Source organism: Papio anubis, chromosome 7 (assembly GCF_008728515.1).
Source record: "Papio anubis isolate 15944 chromosome 7, Panubis1.0, whole genome shotgun sequence".
Taxonomy (NCBI): Eukaryota; Metazoa; Chordata; class Mammalia; order Primates; family Cercopithecidae; genus Papio; species Papio anubis.
In genome coordinates, this window is record NC_044982.1 from 125,518,351 (window position 1) to 125,544,271 (window position 25,921).

General features: G+C 43.9%; 1 protein-coding gene and 1 long non-coding RNA gene across 12 annotated transcripts in view; one reads left to right on the forward strand and one right to left on the reverse strand.

Annotated features, from left to right (window-relative positions):
• Positions 1 to 12,821: 12,821 nt before the first annotated feature.
• LOC110743694 lies at positions 12,822 to 18,170 on the reverse strand. Its single transcript, XR_002523086.1, has 3 exons — positions 18,093 to 18,170; positions 13,229 to 13,315; positions 12,822 to 13,144 (listed from the first exon to the last, which is right to left on the reverse strand). It is a non-coding gene; the product is annotated as an uncharacterized LOC110743694 (long non-coding RNA).
• Positions 18,171 to 18,244: 74 nt separating this feature from the next.
• HERC1 (HECT and RLD domain containing E3 ubiquitin protein ligase family member 1) overlaps positions 18,245 to 25,921 on the forward strand; it is a 221,373-nt gene continuing 213,696 nt past the window's right edge. For 9 of the 11 annotated variants that reach the window (XM_009210354.4, XM_003901041.5, XM_009210356.4 and 6 more), the window contains exon 1: positions 18,247 to 18,357. The gene's annotated coding sequence lies outside the window, so the exon portion shown is untranslated. Of the gene's footprint in view, positions 18,358 to 25,921 lie in introns of all 11 variants that reach the window. The other 2 variants (XR_004185128.1, XM_017960691.3) reach the window with 2 other exon arrangements.

Sequence of the window (25,921 nt, forward strand, 5' to 3'; positions counted from 1 at the left end):
TGCAGCTGCTGAGGCAGAGGTGGAATTGTGCTGTCAGGCTTTGCAAACTGAGGTGGGTTGAAAGCATATTACAGATTGGTGTGTCCTGAGGCCATGACTAAAGCAACAAACAGGAAACATGTTTATCCTGCAAACTGACTTGTAGTTAGGTAGTGCATACCTTTTTCATCTTTCAGATTGGTAAAACCTGAAAGACTAATAGATAACATACAATGCTTGTAAGACTGAGAAAACATGCCACATCTTACTGGCTATCAAATACAGAAAAAAAAGGTTATTCTGGAGGGCTCTGTCTCATTCTGTTGTCAAAGGACCAAACCTGAGTTTAATACAGTCCTTGGATACAGCTGCAGATTGTAGGAAATATGGGGGACAGAAAAACCCGTTGAACTGCACCAAGTAAAACAGATGCCCTTGTACTTAGGTGAAAGAAATGGAAATTACTACAACCTTGTGGAAAAATAATCTGGCCATATGAATTAAAATTTAAAATACATATAATCTTTGACCTGGGAATCCCATTTTTGTGAATTTAACCTATAAAAAGAAGGTATCAGGTCTGTTTCTTGTTGGTGTCATTTTCTCTCTCTTTATAGCTTACAGCTCCCAGCCTGAGTTGAGGCTATCATCTGTCTTTGGCCTTATCTCTAGGAGGTGCCATATTCTTTGTCTTAAACAACTAAGCATTTGATACGGACTGTGGCACAGGCAGCTGTCTCCAGTAGCCATTTTACCTTTCTTCCTTTTAGGAAGAGCCACAGAACCTGTGATCATCCAGTTAGAGGCCATGAAACCCAGCCTCCCTTACAGCTAGACATAGCCACATGAATAAGTTCTGGCCAACAGGACTTGAGTGCAAGGGATATGTGCAACCTCTGGGGGTGAAACAATCAGATTTATCCATCTGGAAATTTTGGCCTTGAGAAATACTAGTGAATATCCGCTGTCTCTTGAAGTGAAAGACAGAATTGAGAGCTACAGGATGGCTATTTTCTGCCAGGGGAAAAGAGAAGTGAGAAGAAATGTTTTGCAGAGAAAGGAGAATGGAGCACATGCAAAACAGAAAAATTGAGGCTGGGATCCCATAAGGTCCCAGGGTGCTCAGAGCAGCTATTCCAGTCCTGTCCTTGTGTCCTTATTTTATTTTATTGTTTTTGAGACAGAATTTCTGTTGCTCAGGCTGGAATGCAGTGGCACAATCACAGCTCACTGTAGCCTCGACCTCCTGGGCTCAAGCAATCTTCCCATTCCAGCCTCCTGGGCGTGTACCACCACACCCAGCTAATTTTTAAATTTTTGGTAAACACAGAATCTCACCATGTTGCCCAGCCTAGTCTTGAACTCCTGGACGCAAGCAGTTCTCCCATGTCAGCTTGCCAAAGTCCTGGGATTACAGGCGAGAACCACTGTGCCCTGCCTTTTTGGTCCTTTTAATAGATGTCCTATTTTTCCTTCAGTTAATTTAAATGATATTTCTTTCATGTGCAAGAAAAGTGGCCTTCATAAAGATAAAGCCCTCAAGAATAACCTTTTTTTCCTGTATTTGATAGCCAATAAAATGTGGCAGGAAACTGAGATGTTGTGGTTTGCTTTGCTGTTGTGAAAGAATTAGAAAAGGCTGGGCACAGTGGTTCACGCCTGTAATCCCAGCACTTTGGGAGGCTGAGGCAGGCGGATCACTTGAGGTCAGGAGTTTGAGACCAGCCTGGCCCATCTTTACTAAAAATACAAAAATTAGCCGGGCGTGGTGGCGTGCGCCTGTAATCCCAGCTACTGGGGAGGCCGAGGCATGGGAATCACTTGAACCCAGGAGGCGGAGGTCACAGTGAATCAAGATCACGCCACTGCATTCTAGCCTGGGTGATAGAGCAAGACTCAATCTCAAAAGAAAAAAAAAAAAAGAATTAGAAAGGATAACAGCCATTTATTTAGTTAGTTATTCTTGGGGTTTCCCCCAAAGGTATGCAAGTTCCTGCCTCAGAGGAAGTTTGAACTGTAGGGCTGACAGAAGGGGTCACCTGAGGTGGTTTGCTCTCCTGGGTTAGATTTCCAAAAGTTTGAGCTCTTTGAGGGGATTATTCTGGGGGAAGGGGGAGAGGTTAGATGTTCTAAGATAGGGTAGGCACAAGCCAAGAAAGTGAAGGGAGAATCCTCGAGACAAGAGGGGATAGAAGTCTGTAGATTCCGTGACTTTGGGGTCCTGTACTCTAACCTGACTAGTCCCAGGGAGATGGCATGACCTCAGAGGGGACCAGCAGCCTGGTGTTTCCAGAGACTATGCCTTAGATCTTGACTTTCCATGCCTGACTGTTGCTTCCTGACCACAACATTTTACTTATAGAAACAGGGGAATTTTGACAGATTTGGCCTGCAGGCCATAGTTTGCCAACTCTTGAATGAGAATATCATCATTTAGCAACCCTCAGTGAATTAACAGATATGGACATTAGGCACCATAACATGTTAACATGGCTGTTAACATCATAAAAAGCGAGATAACCAGGCATGTGTGTTTGCTATGGTCTTACCTAACACCTCTTACTCTGTTGTCAAAGGACCAAACCTGAGTTTAATCCAGTCCTTGGATACTGCTGCAGATGGCAGGAAACACAGGGGACAGAAAAACCGGTTGAACTGCACCAAGAATATGCAATCAGCAAAATCTAGACCATGGGAAGCTGTGCAGGTCAAAACGATTCTTTAACAGATTGGGTAAAGAAAAGGGATAGAGGGTTTGTTAGTCTATTTTCACGCTGCTGATAAAGACATACTCGAGACTGGAAAGAAAAAGAAGTTTAATTGGACTTACAGTTCCACATGGCTGGCGAGGCCTCAGAATCATGGCGGGAGGCAAAAGGCACTTTTTTTTTTTTTTTTTTTTAGATGGAGTCTCGCTCTGTCACCAGGCTGGAGTGCAGTGGCACAAACTTGGCTCACTGCGACCTCCACCTCCCAGGTTCAAGCGATTCTCCTGCCTCAGCCTCCTGAGTAGCTGGGACTACAGGCATATGCCATCACACCCAGCTAATTTTTGTATTTTTAGTAGAGACGGGGTTTCACCATGTTGGCCAGGCTGGTTTTGAACTCCTGACCTCAGGTGATCCGCCTGCCTCGGCCTCCCAAAGTGCTGGGATTACAGGTATGAGCCACCGTGCCCAGCCAAAAGGCACTTCTTACGTGGTGGCAAGTGAGAATGAGAAAGATGCAAAAGTGGAAACCCCTGATAAAAGCATCAGATCTCATGAGACTTATTCACTACCATGAGAACAGTATGGGGGAAACTGCCCCCATGATTCAAATTATCTCCCACAGGGTCCCTCCCACAACATCTGGGAATTATGAGAGTACAATCAAGATGAGATTTGGGTGGGGACACAGAACCAAACCATATCATTCCACCCCGGCCCCTCCAAATTTCATGTCTTCATATTTCAAAATCAATCATACCTTCCCAATAGTCCCCTAAATTCTTAACTCATTTCAGCATTAACCAAAAAGTCTACATTCCCAAGTCCATCTGAGACAAGGTAAGTCCCTTCTGCCTATGAGCCTGTAAAATCAAAAGCAAGCTAGTTACTTCCTAGATACAATGAAGGTACAGGTATTGGGTAAACACAGTCATTCCAAATGGAGAAACTGGCCAAAACAAAGGGGTTACAGGGCCCATGCAAGTCCAAAATCCATCAGGGCAGTCAAATTCTAAAGCTCCAAAATGATCTCCTTTCACTCCATGTCTCACATCCAGGTCACACTGATGCAAGAGGTAGATTCCCATAGTCTTGGGCAGCTCTACCCCTGTGGCTTTGCAGGGTATAGCTCCCCTCCTGGCTGCTTTCACAGGCTGATGTTGAGTGTCTGCAGTTTTCCCAGGTACACAGTGCAAGCTGTCAGTGGATCTACCATTCTGGGGTCTGGAGGATGTTGGCCCTCTTCTCACAGCTCCACAAGGCAGTGTCCCAGTAGGGACTCTGTGTGGGAGCTCCAACCCCACACTTCCCTTGTGCACTGCCCTAGCAGAGGTTCTCCATGAGGGCCCCACCCCTGCAGCAAACCTCTGCCTGGGAATCTGGGCATTTCCATACATCTTCTGAAATCTAGGTGGAGGTTCCCAAACCTCAATTCTTGACTTCTGTGCACTCGTGGGCTCAGCATCATGTTGAAGCTGCCAAGGTTTGGGGCTTGCACTCTCTGAAACCATGGGCCAAGCTATATCCTGCCCCCTTTTAGCAACAGCTAGAGTGGCTGGGACACAGGGCACCAAGTCCCTCGGCTGCATACAGCATGGGGACCTTGGGGCTGGCTCACAAAACCATTTTTTCCTCTTAGGCTTCTGAGTCTGTGATGGGAGGGGCTGCCGTGAAGATGCCATGGAGACATTTATCCATTGTCTTGGGGATTAACATTCAGCTCCTTGTTTTATGCAAATTTCTGTAGCCAGCTTGAATTTCTCCTCAAAAAATAGGTTTTCCTTTTCTACTGCATTGTCAGGCTGCACATTTTATGAACTTATATTCTATTTCCCTTATGAAACTGAATGCCTTTAACAGCACCCAAGTCACCTCTTGAATGCTTTGCTGCTTAGAAATTTCTTCTGCCAGATACCCTAAATCATCTCTCTCAAGTTCAAATTTCCACAAATCTCTAGGGCAGCGGCAAAATGCTGCCAGTGTCTTTGCTAAAAATGTAACAAGAGTTATCTTTGCTTCAGTTCCCAACAAGTTTCTCATCTCCATCTGAGACCACCTCAGCCTGGACCTTATTGTTCATATCACTATCAGCATTTTTGTCAAAGCCATTCAACAAGTCTCTAGGAGATTTCAAACTTTCCCACATTTTCCTGTCTTCTTCTGAGCCCTCCAAACTGTTCCAACCTCTGCCCGATACCCAGTTTCAAAGTCACTTCCACATTTTTGGGTATCTTTTCAGCAACACCTCCCTATACTCATACAAATTTGCTGTATTAGCCTGTTTTCACACTGCTGATAAAGACATACCCAAGTCTGGGAAGAAAAAGAGGTTTAATTGGACTTTCAGTTCCACATGGCTGTGGAGGCCTCAGAATCATGGTGAGAGGTTAAAGGCACTTCTTACATGGCAGTGGCAAGAGAAAATGAGGAAGATGCAAAAGCAAAAACTCCTTATAGAACCATCAGATCTTGTGACACTTATTCACTACTATGAGAACAGTATAGGGGAAACCCCCCACAATTCAAATTATCTCCCATCAGGTCCCTTCCACAACAAGTGGGAAATATGGGAGTACAATTCGAGGTGAGATTTGGGTGGGGACACAGAGCCAAACCATATCAGAGGGGAAGATATGGGTTGAAAGAAGCTTAGGGACATACTAGCTTGGAGAAGAATGGGAAAGTCTGAACCCTAGTTTAATAATGCACTTTGGGTGATTAATATAAAACTCAGGATATGAGGAAGGTTACAATTGGGAAGGAGCTCATGGATGGAACTTCTGGGGTAGGTGGCAAGATATTCTATTTCTTGACTTGGTGTTGACAAGAATCTTCACTTTAGATTGAGCTATGCATTTGTTTTGGGTGGGTTTGTTTATTTATTCTTGAGATGGAGTCTCACTCTATTGTGCAGGCTGGAGTGCAGTGCTGTGAACTCGGCTCATTGCAACCTCTGCCTCCTGGGTTCAAGTGATTCTCCTGCCTCAGCCTCCCGAGTAGCTGGGATTACAGGCACTCATCACCGCATCTGGCTAATTTTTGTATTTGTCAGCAGCGTGAAAACAGACTAATACAGTAAAGTGATAATTTAATAGAGTCAAGGTTTCATCATGTTGGCCAGGCTGGTCTCGAACTCCTTCCTGACCTCAGGCAATCCGCCCACCTCGGCCTCCCAAAGTGCTGGGATTACAGGCACTGTAATCCGTGGGCTACCACGGTCCTGTTTTGGGTGGGCTTTTACAAACTTAATTAATTTTCTGATACAGGGGCTTGGTCTGTCTCCCAGGCTGGAGTGCAGTGGCACAATCATGGCCCACTGCAACTTGACCTACTGGGCTCAAGCGATCCTTCCACCTCAGCCTCCCAAGTAGCTGGGACTGGAGGCACATGCCACCATGCCTGGCTAATATTTTATTTTTTGTAGAGACAGGGTCTCACTATGTTGCCCAGGGTGGTCCTAAACTCCTGGGCTGAAGCAATTCTACCACCTCCACCTCCTAAAGTCCTGGGATTACAGGTATGAGCCACTGTGCCCAGCCTGTTTGTTTTGTTTTTCTGTTTTTTGAAATTGTGTTTTATTTTATAGTTTTTTTTTTATTCTTTTTTTTTTTTTTTTTTTTTGAGACAGAGTCTCACTCTGTCATGCAGGCTGGAGGCTGGAGTGCAGTGGCGTGATCTCGGCTCACTGCAAGCTCTGCCTCCCAGGTTCACACCATTCTCCTGCCTCAAGCCTCCCCAAGTAGCTGGGACTACAGGTGCCCGCCACCACGCCTGCCTAATTTTTTGCATTTTTAGTAGAGATGGGGTTTCACTGTGTTAGCCAGGATGGTCTTGATCTCCTGATCTCATGATCCGCCCACCTCAGCCTCCCAAAGTGCTGGGATTACACATAGCGTGAGCCACCATGCCTGGCAATAAAAAAGAATTCTAATGACAACATAAGCCTAGAGCTGCTAGATGCCATGATCCTTCTCTATGCAGAGAGAGAGAGAGCTGCTAGGGAATGAAGCCATTCCAAAGGAATGCAGTGCCTGGAGATGGAGTGTGAGACATAAAGGCTGTGATGATCTTGTTTATCTGCATCCAGCCATTTCTGAAGCTGGATATATCATGGAATTTCCAGTGATATGAACCAGTAATGTTCCCCCTTTGCAACCAAGAGAGTCCATCTACATAATCTGTAGATCCTCATAAGGCTAGTGAATGTTTCTCAAGGAACTGCTGGTTTTGCTGAGTTTTTGGTGATTGCTTTGACTGTCTGCAGTAACTCACATTCACCACCACACACAGGCAGACCTGTTTGTCTTCATTCTCTCAGTGCTCTTGAAAGCTTTATCCCATATTTCACAATGATGGGGGTCACTGTCATTCACTGAGGCTTGGTTCTTTCTGACCTTGTTGGAGGGTCAGCAGGGCTCACTAAGAGAGGGGATAGGAAGGGGTGTTTTGCTCAAGATGAATACAAATCCTGTCACCTGGAACAATTGGCCCGTGTGCTGGGTTAGTCTGAGGCCCAGGGAAAATAAAGTGCAGCTGTATATTTCAGGTATCATTGATTCATAATATATTTATCAATTTCCAGGCACTGAACAAGACAGCCCCAGTTTCAGCTCTCAGGGAACTCACAGCTGGGGGTGTGTGTGTATATGTTTGTGAAGATCTCTATGGTACAACCTGGTGAACTCTCAGAGGCCTACTTCTCTGTAAACAGCTTTGGTTTTATCCATGTCCCTTTTCCAGGTTCTTAAATTTCCATCTTTTGAATTATTTCTTAATGTTGTTCAGTACTCCCAGGAAGTCCAACTTAGAATGCAAAAATGTGTGAACTAGAGAGAAAGGCACATCAATTCTTTACAGTGCAGTATCACTATGGTGAAGAGCAGAATAGGACAGATACATTTGGATGAGAAGATAGTCCTTGGGGAAAGTCTCCAGGCCTGGGCAGCCAGGAGGTGCTGTGTAAGGGGGATGAACACAGGAGAAAGGGTAGGAGAAAGACAGGTTAAGAAGGGCCTATTCTTTCATCAGTTTTCTCAGATTTTGGCAGTACTCATGCCTTGAATATCTCACCCTGGTAAGGAAGTAGGACTTATTTTCTAGTCTAGGCTTTGAAGTGAGACAGACCTGTGTTTGAATCCCAGTCTTGCTACTTAATAGCTGGCGACCTGCAGAAAGTCATTTATATTTTCTTTCTTTTTTTTTTTTTTTAGAGACAGAGTGTCACTCTGTCACCCAGGCTAGAGTGCAGTGGTGCAATCATAACTCACTACAGCCTCAAACTCCTGGGCTCAAGCAATCCTCCTGCCTCAGCCTCCCGAGTAGCTGGGACTATAGGTGTGTGCCACCACACTCAGCTAATTTTTAAAATTTTTTGTAAAGTCATTGTCTTGCTATGCTGCCTAGACTGGTCTTGAATTCTTGGCCTCAAGTGATCCCCAGTCCCAGCCTCAAAAAGTGCTGGGATTAAAGGCGTGAGCCACTGTGCCCAGCCTCCTTATGATTATCTTTATTATGATTTCTTTTCTCTAGCTTGCTTCATTTTAAGAATACAGTATAAAATACACATAACATACAAAATACATATTAATAGACTTTAATGTTATTAGTAGAGCTTCTGGTCAACAGTAGGCTATCAGTAGTTAAGTTTTGGGGGAATCAAAAGTTATACATTAACTTTTGACTGCAGGGGTGGGGTGTGGTTAGTCCCCCAGCCCTTGTATTGTTTAAGGGTCAACTGTGTATAAAGGGCTCAGCACAGAGCGCAAACACAATGGATTTTGCCAATGAGTGTTAGTTCCTGTCCTTGGTTGAATAATCTGAGTTGTTTGACAGCATTCAGGTCAAAGACATGAGAACTTTAAATGGCTCTGCTTTACTAATGGGCATTTTTTGGAAAGTTCTATCCTGCAAGAAAAAAGAACCAAAAACCTAGGCCACTCTCATTTGCTTGACATTCCACTACCACACTTCTCAATTTCCTACTTTCTGTTTATTTTTTGGTAGCTCTCCTCCTGACTTATTTTAGTCCCTAATAAGTCCTACTCTATCTACCCCCTTCTATGTTAGAGATAAGGAGTCACAGAGTCTAGAGTCCTTTCCTTCCATTTGTTGTTTTTGTTTTTTCAAAGCTTTTGGTTCCCGAAGCAATCAGGAAATGCAGAGAGTGTCCTTTTTTGGACAACAGATCATTAAAAATTATGATGTATTCAGGGTTGGCTGTGCACCAGGCATCGGTCTATGCATCTGTTTTTGTTGTTGTTGTTGTTGTTGTTTTGAGATGGAGTTTCACTATTGCTGCCTAGCCTGGAGTGCAATGGCACGATCTTAGCTAACTGCATCCTCCACCTCCTGGTTTCAAGTGATTCTTCTGCCTCAGCCTCCTGAGGAGCTGGGATTACAGGTGCCCGCCACCATGCCCGGCTTTTTGTATTTTTAGTAGAGATGGGGTTTCAACATGTTGGCCAGGATGGTCTTGAACTCCTGACGTCAAGTGATCCGCCTGCCTTGGCTTCCCAAAGTCCTGGGATTACAGGTGTGAACCACCACACCCAGCCCAGGCCATGCATCTTACATGGTTTTTTTGTTTTTTGAGATGGAGTCTCGCTCTGTCTCCCAGGCTGGAGTGCAGTGGCGTGATCTTGGCTCACTACAAGCTCCGCCTCCTGGGTTCACGGCATTCTCCTGCCTCAGCCTCCCGAGTAGCTGGGACTACAGGTGACCACCACCACGCCCGGCTGATTTTTTATATTTTTAGTAGAGATGGGGTTTCACCATGTTAGCCAGGACGGTCTCGATCTCCTGACCTCATGATCCACCTGCCTCAGCCTCCCAGAGTGTTGGGATTATAGGCGTGAGTCACCGCGCCCTGCCTTGTGTGGGTTTTAATCTTTACAATAATCTTGTGAATGGGGATTATTGTATCAGATTTATAGAGCCTTATAGGTTTGTTTTGAATATTAAATATTTGAAAAGTGCTTAGAACACCAAGACTCAACAGATGTTAGCTATAATTATTACTATTATTTTTCAGTGAGGAAATCAAGGCTCAGGTTGGCTAAGATGTTCACCTAAAGTCATGTGGCTAGATAAGTGATGAAGGATTCCAGGTCCTACTATCATTAAGCCAGTGTGAGAGATCCATCTAGTTTCACATCTTGACTGAAATGACAAAACATTAACAATTTGAACAATGCCATAAAATATTCCACCTCATTTTAACCTGGTAGTGCAGCAAATGTTACCATAATTTTGGGCCAACATGTTTCCTCACCTGTTGATATGCTTCTTGTAAAGTTGCAATCTTTCAGTCCTTATCAATTATCCGAACACAGCCTCACAAGACTCTGCTTTCCAGACCTCATCACCCATTTTCTCTTTTACTATGCCCTGCCCCTCCCTTGGGCCCCCTGCGATTGGTCTAAGGATGAGCACTGATCCAAACCTGGCCAATTAGCATTCTTCCTGCAGGATTTTTTTTCAAACTTAAGAATGTTATTCCCATTCTAGGGGTGGAAATGGTAAGACATAAAGCTAAGGGGTGCCATATATCCAGTTATATGAAGGAAGCCGGTCTGTGTTCAGATAAATTGAAGCCAAGGCAGCAAGGTGAGCAAAGAAGCAACAGAGTTCCCGGCTCCAGAAGTTCCTGAAGCCTTGGCTTGTTGCCCTATCCTAGCTTGACATTTAAACCCTTTTTTGGATCTCTTGAGCTAATTCTTCTTCACTTTTGCCTAAGCAAGTTCAGGTTCGGTTTCTGTCACTTGCAACCAAGAGTTTTGGAAAACATAAGCATCACAGAGCTACAACTAAACTGGACTGCCTGCTGATCCTGAGAACACTTTTGCTCATCCTGTTTCTTGTGCCTAGAATGTGCCCTGTTCCCACGGTCCAAATTTAACCACTCAACCTTTAAGAACCCATTTCTAGCTGGGTGCAGTGGCTCACACCTGTAATCCCAGCACTCTGGGAGGCCGAGACAAGTGGATCATTTGAGATCAGGAGCTCAAGACCAGGCTGGCCAATGTGGTGAAACCCCATCTCTAATAAAAATACAAAAAAAATTAGCTGGGCCTGGTGGTGCATTCTCCTGCCTCGGGAGGCTGAGGCAGGAGAATCGCTTGAACTTGGGAGGTGGAGGTTGCAGTGAGCCAAGATTGCACCACTGCACTCCAGGCTGGGTAACAGGGCGAGACTCTGTCTTAAAAAAAACCAAAAACAAACAAAAAAAACCCATTTCTCATTAACTGTCCCTGATCCAACCTGCTGTAATTTAACTATACCTCGTCTAAGACCCCCAGTCCTTTTCTGAAAGGAGAAAAAGGGATACATACCTCTTATTGTGCTCACAACTTTCTAACTTGTGTTATGATTATTTATATATCCTGAGGCTTGACAGAGTGTGGAAAAAAGGTAAAACTATTTATACATGCTTCTTATTATTTTCTTTCCAGAACAAAGATGTGCCTAGTTCATCTTCTTCTCAATGTGCTACCACAGTGTCTGGCATGGATAGCACTCTATAACTGTTAGTGCCCTTCTTCTTTCCCTTCTCCGTACATAGTAGGCTTTTCCCCCTGTAGCTTCATTTTCTTTCCCCAGAATCAATATTCCATTCCCTACTGCTGAGTGAGAAAATGTTCATCTGTGTCCGCCCCAGGGTATTGTGTTTTGATGAAACAACACTAACTGTTGTAAAAATAATTTATCTAAAAATGGTTATTGCATTGTAGGTCTAAGAAACAGCTAGAAAGGGAAGTCTTTAATACTGTTTAGGCGGTGGGTTGTCCTAGTGTATGTAATATTTGATTTTAGGATATGGATTTCAAATAGAAACCTTAGAAGGTTTGCATTTAGCAAGAAATAACTCTGTTTCCAAAAGAACCAACTGCCAATCTTCTGATCCTATTTTTAGTATCCTACCTCCCCCTTCAAACCTCTTTGGCAGATCAATTATCTGTTAGCAAGATAGGAGGCAATAAATGTGTTTTCATATGTAGATACATTTTAACAAAAATTCTAGGCAACTTTTGTGGCTTGGAGGTTGGTGTTCTGAGAATACCTTACTATCAGAATATGTAACTTTTTGTATTTAGCTGTCAGCTACCCTCTCAAATTCTACCACCTGGATGAAATTCTCTCCAGGAGTCTCTTCTGAGTTCTGGGAATATTTGTTTTTTTTTCTGTACTTTCTTTTACTTTATATCATATTGCTTTTTATCAAAGGCTATTTTTTCTGCAAGTCTTTGTCTTCCAGAATTAATTTAAATTAGTCTTTAGGTTTCGCCAATTTCAAATTTTACCTATATCGAGAGAAAATTGTCATGGTTGTGCTCTGTTTAAAGGATGAGTTATTCAAGAAGACCTACTAAAATACCTATTATAGATCTATAACTATCAAGTTAAAATCTTGCCCTTCTTTGATATCCTGCTTCTCTGGAAAAGCAGCAGCGTAGAGTGAACAAGTTTCAGAAGTTGGGCACCTAACTTCATAATTTTGCTCATATAACCAATAGGAAATATAGAGAGACAGAATCAACTATAAGGAAACAAGGATAGAATTGTTTATTATTTAGCTATCTTTTCATGGATATATATCTCCATCTATAGTTTTCAGACCCCTAAAGGGTATGGACATACTTCATACAGCTTATAGTTCTAGCATAATGTCTTACACATGGTAGGCACTCAATAATTGTGAGAAATGATGGACTGATGCACTCTCTTGGAGTTTCTTTGTAGGGAATATGATTATGAATAAAGTGTTAATAGCTATCTCAAAGCCTTTTGTAAAGAAGCAGAGTACAGATGCTCCTCCACATACCATGGGGTTATGTTCCAATAAATCCATCGTAAGTCAAATCAGGCCAGGCGTGGTGGATCATGCTTGTGATTCCAGCATTTTGGGAGGCTGAGGCAGGAGGATTGCTTGAGTCCAAGAATTCAAGACCATCCTGGACAACATAGCAGACCTCATCTCTACTAAAAAAAAAAAAAAAATTAGCTGAGTGTGATGGCATGTGCCTGTAGTCCCAGCTACTTGGGAGGCTGGGTAGGAGGATTGCTTGAGCCTGGGAGGTAGAGGCTTCAGTGAGCTGTGACTGCAACAACAACAATAACAACAACAAAAGTCTGTCTCAACAACAACAAAAAAGTCAAAAATGCATTTAATAGAATTAACCTATTGAACATCATAGCTTAGCCCACCCTAATTTAAAGTGCTGACAACACTTACATTAGCCTATAGCTGGACAAAATCATCTGGCAAAACAGGACACTGTAGGATTGGTGACTGCGTGGCTGACTGGGAGCTGCAGCTTGCTGCCACTGCCCAAGACTGTAGGAGAATATCCATATTGCCCAGGAAAAGATAAAAATTCAAAATTTGAAGTACAGTTTCTACTGAATGCATATTGCTTTCACACCATTGTAAGGCTGAAAAATCAGAAGTCAGGGACCATCTGTAAAAATAAACCATAAATGAAAATAAGGTATGTGTTATCGTATTTTGGAAATGCCTCTTAGACTCTGATCTGCAATATTACCTGGATCAGAAAGACTGGCTGAAGGGAATTATTGGGTACCAAGTATGTGAGGTGGAATAAATTCTTCTTCTGGTGTTTAAACACAAGCTGTAACAATAAAATATTTCTAATTAAGATACCACTGATTTTTCTCTCCCCTAATTTCATCTTTCTTCAAAGCTAATGGGTGTATATAATGACTCCATATCAAAGACTCTTTTCTAATGGTTTAGGAGATACGAGTTTTTATTAGAACCAAGGAGAATTCACAGCCCACAACAAAGCAATTTGTTGAAGTTATTTTGGAGTTGATTTAGGAATCGCTCTTCATGAAATGTGCTGAATCTTCATTATGGATACTTTTTTTTTTTTTTTTTGGAGACGGAATCTCACTCTGTCACCCAAGCTGGAGTTCAGTGGTGTGATTTCTACTCACTGCAACCTCGGCCTCCCAGGTTCAAGCGATTCTCCCTGCCTCAGCGTCCTGAGTACCTGGGATTACAGGTGCCAGCCACCACACCTAGCTAAATTTTGTATTTTTTTTTTTTTTTTTTTTGAGACGGAGTCTCGCTCTGACGCCCAGGCTGGAGTGCAGTGGCCAGATCTCAGCTCACTGCAAGCTCCGCCTCCCGGGTTTACGCCATTCTCCTGCCTCAGCCTCCCGAGTAGCTGGGACTACAGGCGCCGGCCACCGCGCCCGGCTAGTTTTTTGTATTTTTTAGTAGAGACGGGGTTTCTCCGCGTTAGCCAGGATGGTCTCGATCTCCTGACCTCGTGATCCGCCCGTCTCGGCCTCCCAAAGTGCTGGGATTACAGGCTTGAGCCACCGCGCCCGGCCCATAAATTTTGTATTTTTTAAAATAGAGACGGGGTTTTGCCCTGTTGGCCAGACTGGTCTTGAACTCCTGATCTCAGGTAATCTGCCTGCCTCGGCCTCCCAAAGTGCTGGGATTACAGGTGTGAGCCACCATGCCTGGCCCATTACGTATGTTTTCTAAACCTCCTCCAAAAAAGCTTTCAGCTCTTTTTGTACTTCTTCTGGTTTGCTTGCTCCCCCCCACTGTACCTTTATCACTTGCACTCTCCTCATGTGATATTATAATGATCTATTTTCTTCCCTCTCTCCTCCCATTAGACCATAAGCTCCTTGAGGGCAGGTATTTAAGCTTGTTCAATAGTATATTTAGTGCCTTGCACAATGCCTGACTTATGATATGCATTCCACAAAGATCTGTTAAATGAATGAATCAATGAATAATCATACCTCACACTTAAATAGTGCTACAAATATAGTTACAAGGTACTTTCCTATGTTATTTGACTCCCATGATACTCTCTGGCAGGCAGTAGGTTTTATTATCACCCCTGTTTACAGATGTGAGACTAGGCTCAGAAAGACTGTGTAATGAGAGGGCAACTAGGCTGCAATTTCTGGAGCTACCAGAACTCATGTCCATGGATTCCTGCTCTGGAGTTCTTTTCTGTTTTCAGAGTGATTTGTTTCCTGAGCCAAGTGCCAAGGGCAACACAAACTTACTCCCAGTGTACGTTTACCCCTGCTGCTCTGCCTCCACACTTTACTGCTCTGCTGGATTTCTTCACTTCCAACTAAGTCCTCTAGGAGCTGCACATTTCCCATACGCAGATGAAAGATGAAAACCATGTATTCTACTGTTGATTCTCCAGTTCCTTTGCCTGGGACCTCCCAGCTGTGGTGTGGTACTGTGAAATATGAGGCATGAAGTGGGGGTGACATGTGTGAGGGGAGGAAGATGTGGCTGACTGGTATGGCCAAGGTGTGCTGCTCAGAGGGCTATCAGACCAAGGGCTTGTGATGCTGAGGACTTGGCTGTGGCTCTGAATCCCTCTATCCACTCCTCCCATCTCCAACATTTTTCTTTAGGGAAATCTGAATAAAACGAACTGGTGGAGTTGGGAGAATAATGCTGACAAGGTTCTAGGATATGCTGATTTGAGTATGAAACAGTGTTTTGGCACAGTGTGGTGGCTCATGCCTGTAATCCCAGCACTTTGGGAGGCTGCGACAGGTAGATCATTTGAGGTCAGGAGTTCAAGAGCAGCCTGGGCAACATGGTGAAACACTGTCTCTACTAAAAATATAAAAAAATTAGCCGGGTGTGGTGGAGCACACCTGTAATCCCAGCTACTTGGAAGACTGAGGCAGGAGGATCGCTTGAACCCAGGAGACAGAGGTTGCAGTGAGCCAAGATCATGCCACTGCACTCCAGCCTGAGCAGCAGAGTGAGACTCCGCCTCAAAAAGAAAAAAGAAAGAAACAGTTTTTTGGGAAAAAGTGGTGTGGTCAAGGTGATGGTGGCTAGTAGTTAGGGCTCACTTGCTGACACTAATAGTATTTGCTAATTGTATGCAACTGAACACAATTGTATTCAATTCTCTTTTACACACAGCTCTGAGGGTGGAAGCTAAGGAGAGGGTAAAACAGGGAGTCTCTTGATTGGTCTTATAAAGTAAGCAGTCCTTTTCTTGAAATAGAATGGGCAAAACCAGGCCTGCCACAGTGGCTCACACCTGTAATCCCAGCACTTTGGGAGGCCGAGGCAGGAGGGTCACGAGGTCAGGAGTTCGAGACCAGCCTGGCCAACATGGTGAAACCCCGCCTCTACTAAAAATACAAAAATTAGCCGGGCATGGTGACACACGTCTGTAATCCCAGCTACTTGGGAGGCTGAGGCAGGAGAATCGCTTAAATCTGGGAGGTGGAGGTTGCCGTGAGCCAAGATGTGCCATTACACTCCAGCCTGGCCAACAAGAGCAAAACTCCGTCTCAAAAAAAAAAAAAAAAAAAAAAAGAATGGGCAAAACCAGTAGTTTTACAAATTCAAGAAAAACAGAATGTCATGATATTTGTGAGTGGCATAGATCAGTGTATCAATGAGTTAAAAGGAGGACAAGGAGTGCAGTGGCTCGATCTCAGCTCACTGCAAGCTCCGCCTCCGGGTTCACGCCATTCTCCTGCCTCAGCCTCCCAAGTACCTGGGACTACAGGCGTGTGTCACCATGCCTGGCTAATTTTTGTATTTTTAGTAGAGGCGGGGTTTCACCGTGTTAGACAGGATGGTCTCGATCTTCTGACCTCGTGATCCGCCCGCCTCAGCCTCCCAAAGTGCTGAGATTACAATCCTGAGCCACCGCGTCCGGCCAGCTTGTTGCTTTTGAGTGAGCTTCACACACAATACCCAGATCATAAAGCACTAGCAACAATGACATCACTCCTCATGTAGCTACTCCCTTACATCGTTTACCAGAAATAGATACACATTTTATACATAGAAACTTAAAAGCTACACACGTAAGACCCACCATTTAATGAGTACTTCATATGTGCCGTATGTGAGCTTTACATATATTTCACTCCTCAGAGGAACCTTGTGATAATAAGAACTGGTATAATAAATTGACGCATAAGGAACTGAGGTTCAGAGAGCTCAAGCAACTTGCCCAAGGTCACACACCTGGGATAAGTGGGATTCCAGAATAATTCCCACCAGTGTCTGACAGTGAAGCACATGGCTCCTAACTCTTGGACTAAACTGCCTCATGTGACACACAAACATATATCTAATTTAACCATGGGTAAGCACTCCCTCGTCTGTCTATACCGTAATTTCTTACATTAGTGACACATTCATGGCTTGTATGTTTGTGTGCTTCTTCTACGCCTCCAATTAGATGGCAAACTTCTGGAACGCAGAGGCCAACTCTATTTTTTGTCCCCATGTCATCGGTCAGTTACACATAATTGGTGCTCGTTAGAATATTTGGAAGGAAAGACACCATGAAGGTGGCTGGAAAGGCGGAAGTCCAGGAGCAAAACCAGGTAGAAAGAGGAAGTTGGAGATGGGGTATTCATTCAACAATTTATTTATTTATTTATTTTATTTATTTATTTTTTTTTTTTGAGACGGAGTCTCGCTCTGTCGCCCGGGCTGGAGTGCAGTGGCCGGATCTCAGCTCACTACAAGCTCCGCCTCCCGGGTTTACGCCATTCTCCTGCCTCAGCCTCCCGAGTAGCTGGGACTACAGGCGCCCGCCACCTCGCCCGGCTGGTTTTTTGTACTTTTTAGTAGAGACGGGGTTTCACCGGGTTAGCCAGGATGGTCTCGATCTCCTGACCTCGTGATCCGCCCGTCTCGGCCTCCCAAAGTGCTGGGATTACAGGCTTGAGCCACCGCGCCCGGCCTCATTCAACAATTTAACGTCCAGTTGGACCTATGTTAGGCACTGGGGACACGGTGAGGACTCAGCCAGTCCGTGTCCTTCCCCTCATGGGGTTTCACTGTGGAGGTCGAGGTCATGATCAAGGATGTAAGTCACCCAAAGGACACTTTACTCAGTGTTCCCAAACAGAAAAGAAAACCTAGGAGCCAGGCCCTGGCATCTGCAGGGTTCTGGCAGTCCCGTAAGGCGCAAAGACACGAACAAAGTGGAAGAGTAGGTCAAGTGAAACGCTTTTATGTGATTGAACTTGGCCGGCCCTCCGCTGCGATGGGAGATAAAGAGCGTGGGGCGCCGGGTGCGCGGCGGAGATAAAGGGGTGTGGCCCTGGCCCTGCCGCCGGCCGTACCGCGTGTCCCCGAGCCTCGCCGGGCGACGGAGTCTTCCCTGCCCACCACCAGGAAAACGGGGCGCACCGCATGGCCCCCCACTCCTCACCATCCTTTGTGAAACGCCCCCAATTGTGCTTCATCTGCGGAGTCAGGTCCCCGCAGGCAGTCGGGGCTGCCCGGATTCCGCGAGGGCTGAAAGGTGAGGGCCGCGCGGTGGCAAAGTGCCCCCAGCACCTAGCTTGGCTCCCCTCGCGCCCAAATCCCCTCCCCCCTTTTCGCTCAACCCCCAGCTCCACCTGACCAGCGTTCCTCTTCGCTCCCCTTTCACCTCCCGCTCTGGGCCTGCTGGGCGGGGCGAGGGCTCCCGGCTGCGCGAGAGTTCCGCTCAAATCTCGCGAGACTCGCCTGCCGCCGCTGCTGCTGCCGCCTCTTACGTCTTTCCCTTTGACAAGTCGCTGCTGCTGCAGCAAAAATAAAGGACGCGACCGCCGCAGCTTCTGCCGAGCCGGGCTCGGGTCGCCGGAGCCGCGCCCCACCCCGCCAGCTCCAGAGCCGCATACGGTAACGCATCATCTTCTGTCCTCCTGGTCCTGTGTGTGTGTGTGTACTTTGCCAGCCGCGCAGGGCCGGCCGGGACCGTTTCGGGACTGCCGCCGAGCGGTGCTGCTGGGGTCCCGGGTGGACGGCAAGCGAGCTGGGGGAGCCCTCTCGGCGCGGCGCGGCCCTCCCGGGTCCCCGGCTCTAGAGGCCTCCTGCCGCCCGGGCGCCTCCGAGCAGCGTAGAAGCCGAGGCGCCCGAGGAGAGGGCCGAGGGACCCGCCCCTCCAGAACCTTACAGTGTCTGTGCCTTGGCCCCACGGTGGTCGCGTCTCTTTCTGCCTCATTCCTTTATCCGCTGACCAGCTCCCTTGCTTCGGCTGGGGCTCGGTCCGAGGGCGGCGGCCGACTCCCTCTCAGAGTGCGGGGAGAGCCGCGACCCCGGTGTCCCCAGGCGCCGGCCGCCTTTAGCGGGGTGGAGGCTGGGACGACGTGTCTTCCTCCTCTCCTCTGTCTTTGGGTGGGGGCAACTCATCATCTGCTAAACCTTTCTCCAAATCTCCCGCCCCGATAAAACAACAAATTATAAAGCCTTTGCAACCGGGAGGCGAGGCGAGGCGGGGCGCATTGTTTAGTCTTCAGCGTGAGGTGAGGATGATGATGGTGATGACAGGAGCTACCCCGGGGAACATGGTGAAGTCTGTTCTGTGATGGGAGGCAGGTTACTGGGAGACACGAGGAAAACAGGAGCTAGTACCACCTTTCCCAGGAGGTTATGTAAAAGACATGTTATCTTAGAGAGCTGTGAAACACAGGGACAGATTTGTTTTAGTTTAAGAAATGTCTATAATACTTAGAATATAGAGATAATCAAATGATAGGAATAACAAATCTGAACAAACTAACCCATGTTTGTGATTACATCTCCAGAGGTGGCATTTCATGGTTAACATTTTGGTGTATTTCCTAACAGACACATTTTTTTTTTTTTTTTAAATCCTTGCTTGGGACTTCCTCATTCTATATATATTCCAAAAATGATTTGTTTTATTTGAATCAGTTCTCTGGCCTGCTTGATTAAAACTGGCTAGTTGTTCATTATCACTGGCTGAACTCTGCCATCACTATCTTTTTCATTGGGCTCTTTTCCAAAATGATTGTTACCTAAGTGGTTTGAAAAACCAAACGTTAAAACATTGTTTATTTGGATCTAGTACATATGTATGTATTATATTTTTACAATGCTGCTAGTGGTGGTTGCTCAAAATGGGGCAGTATTTGTAGAAGGCGAAGAAACTATGATTATTCATAGTGGGAAGAAACCTATTTACCTCAAGGTTTTATGAAATTGATTTCTACTGGATATTTTTAGACCAAAATTGTTCTGTGACATTGTTTGTTTCATAGTGCCTGTTGTGATTAATGTGGGATGAATATGTCCCTTTAATATATGTGTTTCCAAAGCCTGTGTTTATACAAGCAAAATTGAGTGTCCTAGGTGCCTGTCTTATGCATTAATGTACATATACATATATATACACATACACGGACACATATACATATGTATTATGCACTTATACACATTTATATATCTTGGAAGTGAGTTAAGATGTATTGCTATATTATTTGAGAAAAGGTAGCATTAGGTAGGGCAAAGAACAGTCATAATATTTCCCCCAAATCACATGACAAGATTGTATGGCAGAATGAGATATCTAGGGAGGTTGGAAATCTGGAGCCTTTTAAAAATAGGATAGATTGTCATCTCGGGTTGTTGTTATTGGAATGGATTAAATGGCCTATTAAGGCCTCTTGTAATTCTAAACTTTTATGAATTTTGCTTTCCCGAAGGTTCTTATCATTTTGCTTCTTAAATTTCCAGTCATGCTGTTTACATGTGACACATCCATTCATTTGCTGGTCATGTATTCCATTTCCAATGCAGGCACCCTGATGGTGCATGGAAGAGAAAGCAAATGTAAATGCGTCACTTAATCTGCTTATTAATATAAACATCTCTTGAAAATCTCACTTAATTTAAAGGAATTTTGGAGGATATGTTGTTGATTGGACTGGATTGGTTAGTAGAGGGTGCAAATAATAAATAGTAATACAATTCCAATGTCCCAAGCATTTTCCCCTCAAAAAAGTCATGCTAAATACTCCCTAATATTTGAAATAGAAAAAGAAAAAAGGGCTGGATGTATTGAAGGAGCTGATCTTTTAAAATTCAGATTTTCAGATTTTAAAATGATGGTAATGATGACATTGTGGCTTGGAGAGTGAAACGTTTGTGTTAGGATGAAAAGAAACTTGTGGGCCGGGCGCGGTGGCTCACGCCCGTAATCCCAGCACTTTGGGAGGCCGAGATGGGCGGATCACGAGGTCAGGAGATCGAGACCATCCTGACTAACACGGTGAAACCCCGTCTCTACTAAAAATACAAAACTTAGCCGGGCACGGTGGCGGGCGCCTGTAGTCCCAGCTACACGGGAGGCTGAGGCAGGAGAACGGCGTGAACCCGGGAGGCGGAGCTTGCAGTGAGCTGAGATCCCGCCACTGCACCCCAGCCTGGGCGACTGAGCGAGACTCCGTCTCAAAAAAAAAAAAAAAAAAAAAAAATTGTGAAACAAAACTTGAATGTTATAGTTGGATTACTGTATAATAACAATATACTATAATCTGTTGAAGGTATTTTTAAAACTGTAAATAGAACTTTTGGCCAGGCAGAGTAGCTCACGCCTGTAATCCCAGCACTTTGGGAGGCCGAGGTGGGAGGATGGCTTGAGCCCAGGAGATCAAGATCAGTCTGGACAACACGGTGAAACCCTGTCTCTATGGTAAATACAAAGATTTACTGGGCATGGTGGTGCATACCTGCAGTTCCCGCTATTAGGGAGGCTGAGACGGGAAGATCAATTGAGGCTGGGAGGTTGAGGCTGCTGGTGAGCTGTGATTGCACCGCAGTACTCCAGCCTGGGAGACAGAGTGAGACTCTATCTCAAAAAAAAAAAAAAAAAAAAGAAAAAACGGACCAACCAAACAAAAAAACAAAAAAATCAACAACAAAACTCTACACAACTTCGGCTTAACATAACGCATAAAATACATTGTTATGAGCACATATTGCAGATTATCATGATGTTGAAAACATAAAAAGTTGGTCAAATCATTTACAAAGAAATTTGCAAAGCCAGTAAAGTCACATCTGTTAGCACTTTCTTTAACTACAAAAAGTGAAAAAGAGCATAAAGTAGTTACTTACTAGATGCCAGATCCGATTTTTATGATTTTAGTTTGTTCTGATGTCTCCTACTGGGCTCTCTAAATTAATGGGACTTAAATTTCAGATGAGATCCTTGAGCAAGAAGATGTGACAGTTGTATCAGATGACTGGTTAATGGATTTTATTTATTTTTAATGGTTTATTTAGAAATAATGTTAGACTTACAGAAAAGTTGCAGAAATAGTACAGAGTTCTTACATACTCTTCACCAAGCACCCCCTAATGTTAACAACTTACATGTAACCATAGTACAATGATCAAAACCAGGAAGTTGGCATTGGTGTAATTCTATTAACTAGACTGCAGATTTTACTTAATTTCACTGGTTTTTCCCATTAATGCCTTTTTTGTTGTTGTTGTTCTAGGATCTAATCTAGGTTCCCACGTTGCATTCAGTTGTTATGTCTTCTTCATCTTCTCCAATCTCTGACAGTTCCTCAGTTTTTGTTTTTCACGACCTTCACATTTTTGATGAGTACTGTTATTTTGTAGAACTTCTTTCATTTTGGGTTTGTCTAATGTTTTTTCTCATGATTTGATTGAGGCTAAGCATGTTTTGCAAGAAAACTACAGAAGTGATGTTGTATCCTTCTCAATGCATCGTATTAGGGGGTACATGGTGTTGACATGTATTTTTGCTAGTGATATTTTAACTTTGAACCCTTAGCGGTATTCTTCATGGTAAAGTTACTATTCTTCCCTTTATTGTTCATACATATCTTGGGGGAGATACTTGGAGACTGTGGATATACAGTTTCTCCTCAAACTTTCTGCCATTGATTTCTAACATCCATTGGTAGATCTTGTCAGCAACAGTTGTTACTGTGGTGTTTGGCTAATTATGATTTTGTATTTCCCTCATTCCTTCTGCATTTATTAATTGGAATTCTTCTGTAAGGGAGAGATGTCACCTTTCCCTCACTTATTTATTCAATTATTTGTTTATATTAGTGTCTTCTTATGGATCTTTATTTTCTATGGGTTATAATCCAATACTATCATTATTTATTTTGTTGTTCGAATTGTTCCAGCTTTGGCCATTGGAAACTCTTTCAGGTTGGCCTCTACCCTTTTTCAAGCACTTCCTTATATTCTGGGGCCACAGGCTGTTCTTTTTATTTTTCGTTGCACCAGTCCTGGAGTCTACTTCTCCAAGGAGTTCTGGTTCCTTTTATTGGAGAATAGTATTTAAAATCAAAATCTGTATACTCATTATGTTTAGTGGAGTTTTATTGCTCTTAGGACTTCAATTGACAGAACTAGGAAATATATCAGTATATTATATATTTTTTGTATATATATAATACGTGCATACACATATTTTATGTATATATGTATAAACATATATGTGCGCGCACATACACACATACTGATATTTCTTTCTTTTTGAGACAGGGCCTCGCTCTGTCACCCAGGCTGGAGTGCCATGGCGTGATCATAGCTTACTGCAGCCTTGAACTCCTGGGCTTAAGCCATCCTTCCACCTCAGTCTCCCAAGTAGCTGGGACTACAGACATGCACCCACCATGCCCCGCTGATTTAAAAAAAAAATTTTTAGTGGAGACGAGGTCCTGCTATTTTGCCTATGCTGGCCTTGAACTCCTGACCTCAAGTGATCCTCCCGCCTTGGCCTCTCAGAGTGTTGGGATTCCATGCGTGAGCCACAGTACCCTGCCTTTATTTCTATATATGTTTAAAACTGTGGGTTCATATTGACATCTATTCTAATCCAATACCACAAAGTTCATCCTAACCTTCTCCCATTCCTTATTTGTAACTTCTGTCTCTGTCAGAAAACTGGCGTTCATGATGTAGAGTAGACTCACTAATTTGTTGACTTCTAGAATACACATGAAGTGGTTACAGATTGCTAACCTGTACCCTAGTGAAAAACGTATTTACTAATTAGAGTATTTGTATGTAGTTATTTTTGTCTTTAGCCTTATAGTATCTAGTCAAAATAGTTTTCCAAAGTTACTTAGATTAGTTATTTTCTTTCCCACTCCCTTTAGTTTAGTTAATCTTATTCATCCCTAATGCATTAGGTTCATTTGTTATTGTTACTATTCCATTTTGGGTTCCCTCCAACCCTAGATGATTTTAATTATTATTACTTTTTGGCATATGAAACATTACAGTTACTAAACACTGCTACTACTAAACACTACTATATGAAAAGGTGTGCTGGGCTGGGTGCAGTGGCTCATGCCTGTAATCCCAGCACTTTGGGAGGCCGGGGCGGGCAGATCACCTGAGGTTGGTAGTTCGAGACCAGCTTGGCCAACATGGAGAAACCCCATCTCTACGAAAAACACAAAATTAGCCGGGCGTAGTGGCGCTTGCCTGTAATCCCAGCTACCCGAGAGGCTGAGGCAGGAGAATCGCTTGAACCTGGGAGGCAGAGGTTGCGGTGAGCCAAAATCTCGCCATTGCACTCCAGTCTGGGCAACAAGGGCAAAACTTTGTCTCAAAAAAAAGAAAAGAAAAAAGTTGTACTGAAAAATGTCACTCTCTCCTTGTTTTTACTATCTCATTTTCATCCCCCCATCTTTGTTTCTACCTCTTGCCCATGCCCTGTGGGTACACAGTCTATTTAGTTTCTGGTTTGTCCCTTCCTTTATTTCTGTTACACAAATGAAAATATATGTGGGTATTCTCTTATATTCGTTTTCTTCTCATATAATTTCTTATTGCCATACGATTGACATACCATACAACTCACCCTTTTAAAGTGTACAATTCAGTGGTTTCTAGTGTATTCACAAGATGGTGCAACCATCACAACTATCTAATTCTGGAACACTTTCGTCACCCCCAAAAGAAACTCTGTATCCATTAGCAATCACTTCCCAGATCCCCTTCCCAATCTACTTTCTGTCTGTGTGTGTTTGCCTATTCTGGATGTTTTGTGTTAATGGAATCATATAATATGTGGCATTTTGTGCCTGGCGTCTTTCACTTAGCATAATTTTGTCAAGGTTCGTCAATGTTGTAGCATGTATCAGTACTTCATTCCTTTTGATAACTGAATGTTATTCCATTGTATGAGTATACTACATTATGTTTTCTACTTATTAGCTGTTATAGGACATTTGGTTTTCTACTTATTAGCTGTTATGAATAATGCTGTTTTGTACATTCATGTACAATTTTTTGTGTTTACATATATTTTTAATTCTCAAAGGTATATATACCTAGGAGTGGAATTGCTGGGTCATATGATTACTCTCTGTTTAACTTTTTGAGCAACTGCCAGATTGTTTTCCTAGTCCCTTCTTTTTTTTTTTTTTTTTTTTTTTTGAGACGGAGTCTCGCTCTGTCGCCCAAGCTGGAGTGCAGTGGCGCGATCCTGGCTCACTGCAAGCTCCGCCTCCTGGGTTCACGCCATTCTCCTGCCTCAGCCTCCCGAGTAGCTGGAACTACAGGCGCCCGCCACTGCGCCCGGCTCATTTTTTGTATTTTTAGTAGAGACGGGGTTTCACCATGGTCTCGATCTCCTGACCTTGTGATCCGCCCGCCTCGGCCTCCCAAAGTGCTGGGATTACAGGCGTGAGCCACCGCGCCCGGCCCGTCCCTTCTTTTTTATGCGAAGAGTATATTGCACTCTTTTGCACTTTTCTTTTTTCACTCAATAGTATATCCTGGAAATTACTCCAAATCAGTTCATTCTTTTGAAGAGATATTCCTTTCATTTTCTTTGCGGTTTTTTTTTTTTTTTTGACACAGTCTCACTCTGTTGCCCAGGCTGAAGTGCAGTGGTACAATAATGGCTCAAACTGCGGCCTTAATCCCCCGGGCTTAAGCGATCCTCCTGCCTCAGCCACCCGAGTAGCTGGGACTACAAGTGTGCACCACTACACCTGGCTAATTTGTTGATTTTTTTGAGATGGGGTTTTGTTGTGTTGCCCAGGCTGGTCTCTCTGCACCCAGCCTTTTCTTTTTTACAGCTGTGACTTAACTGTGTAGATGTTTCTTAACCTCTTCAACCATTCATCTATGTATGGGCATTTCGGTCGTTTCTTATGTAAATAGTCTTGTACATAGTATTTTGGTATTGTTAGAACTGTTTCTTCAAGGCAGATTTCTGTAAGTGTGATTGCTAGTTCAAAAGTTAAGTGCACATGTGGTTTTGTTAGATATTCCCAAATCCCCAAATTTTCCTTCACAAGTGTACCAATTTGCATTCTCACCAGTAATGTGTGAAAGCACCAACAGAATATGTTGTCATACTTTATATATATATATATATATATATATATATATTTTTTTTTTTAACCAGAGATAAGTGATTAAAAAAATAGTA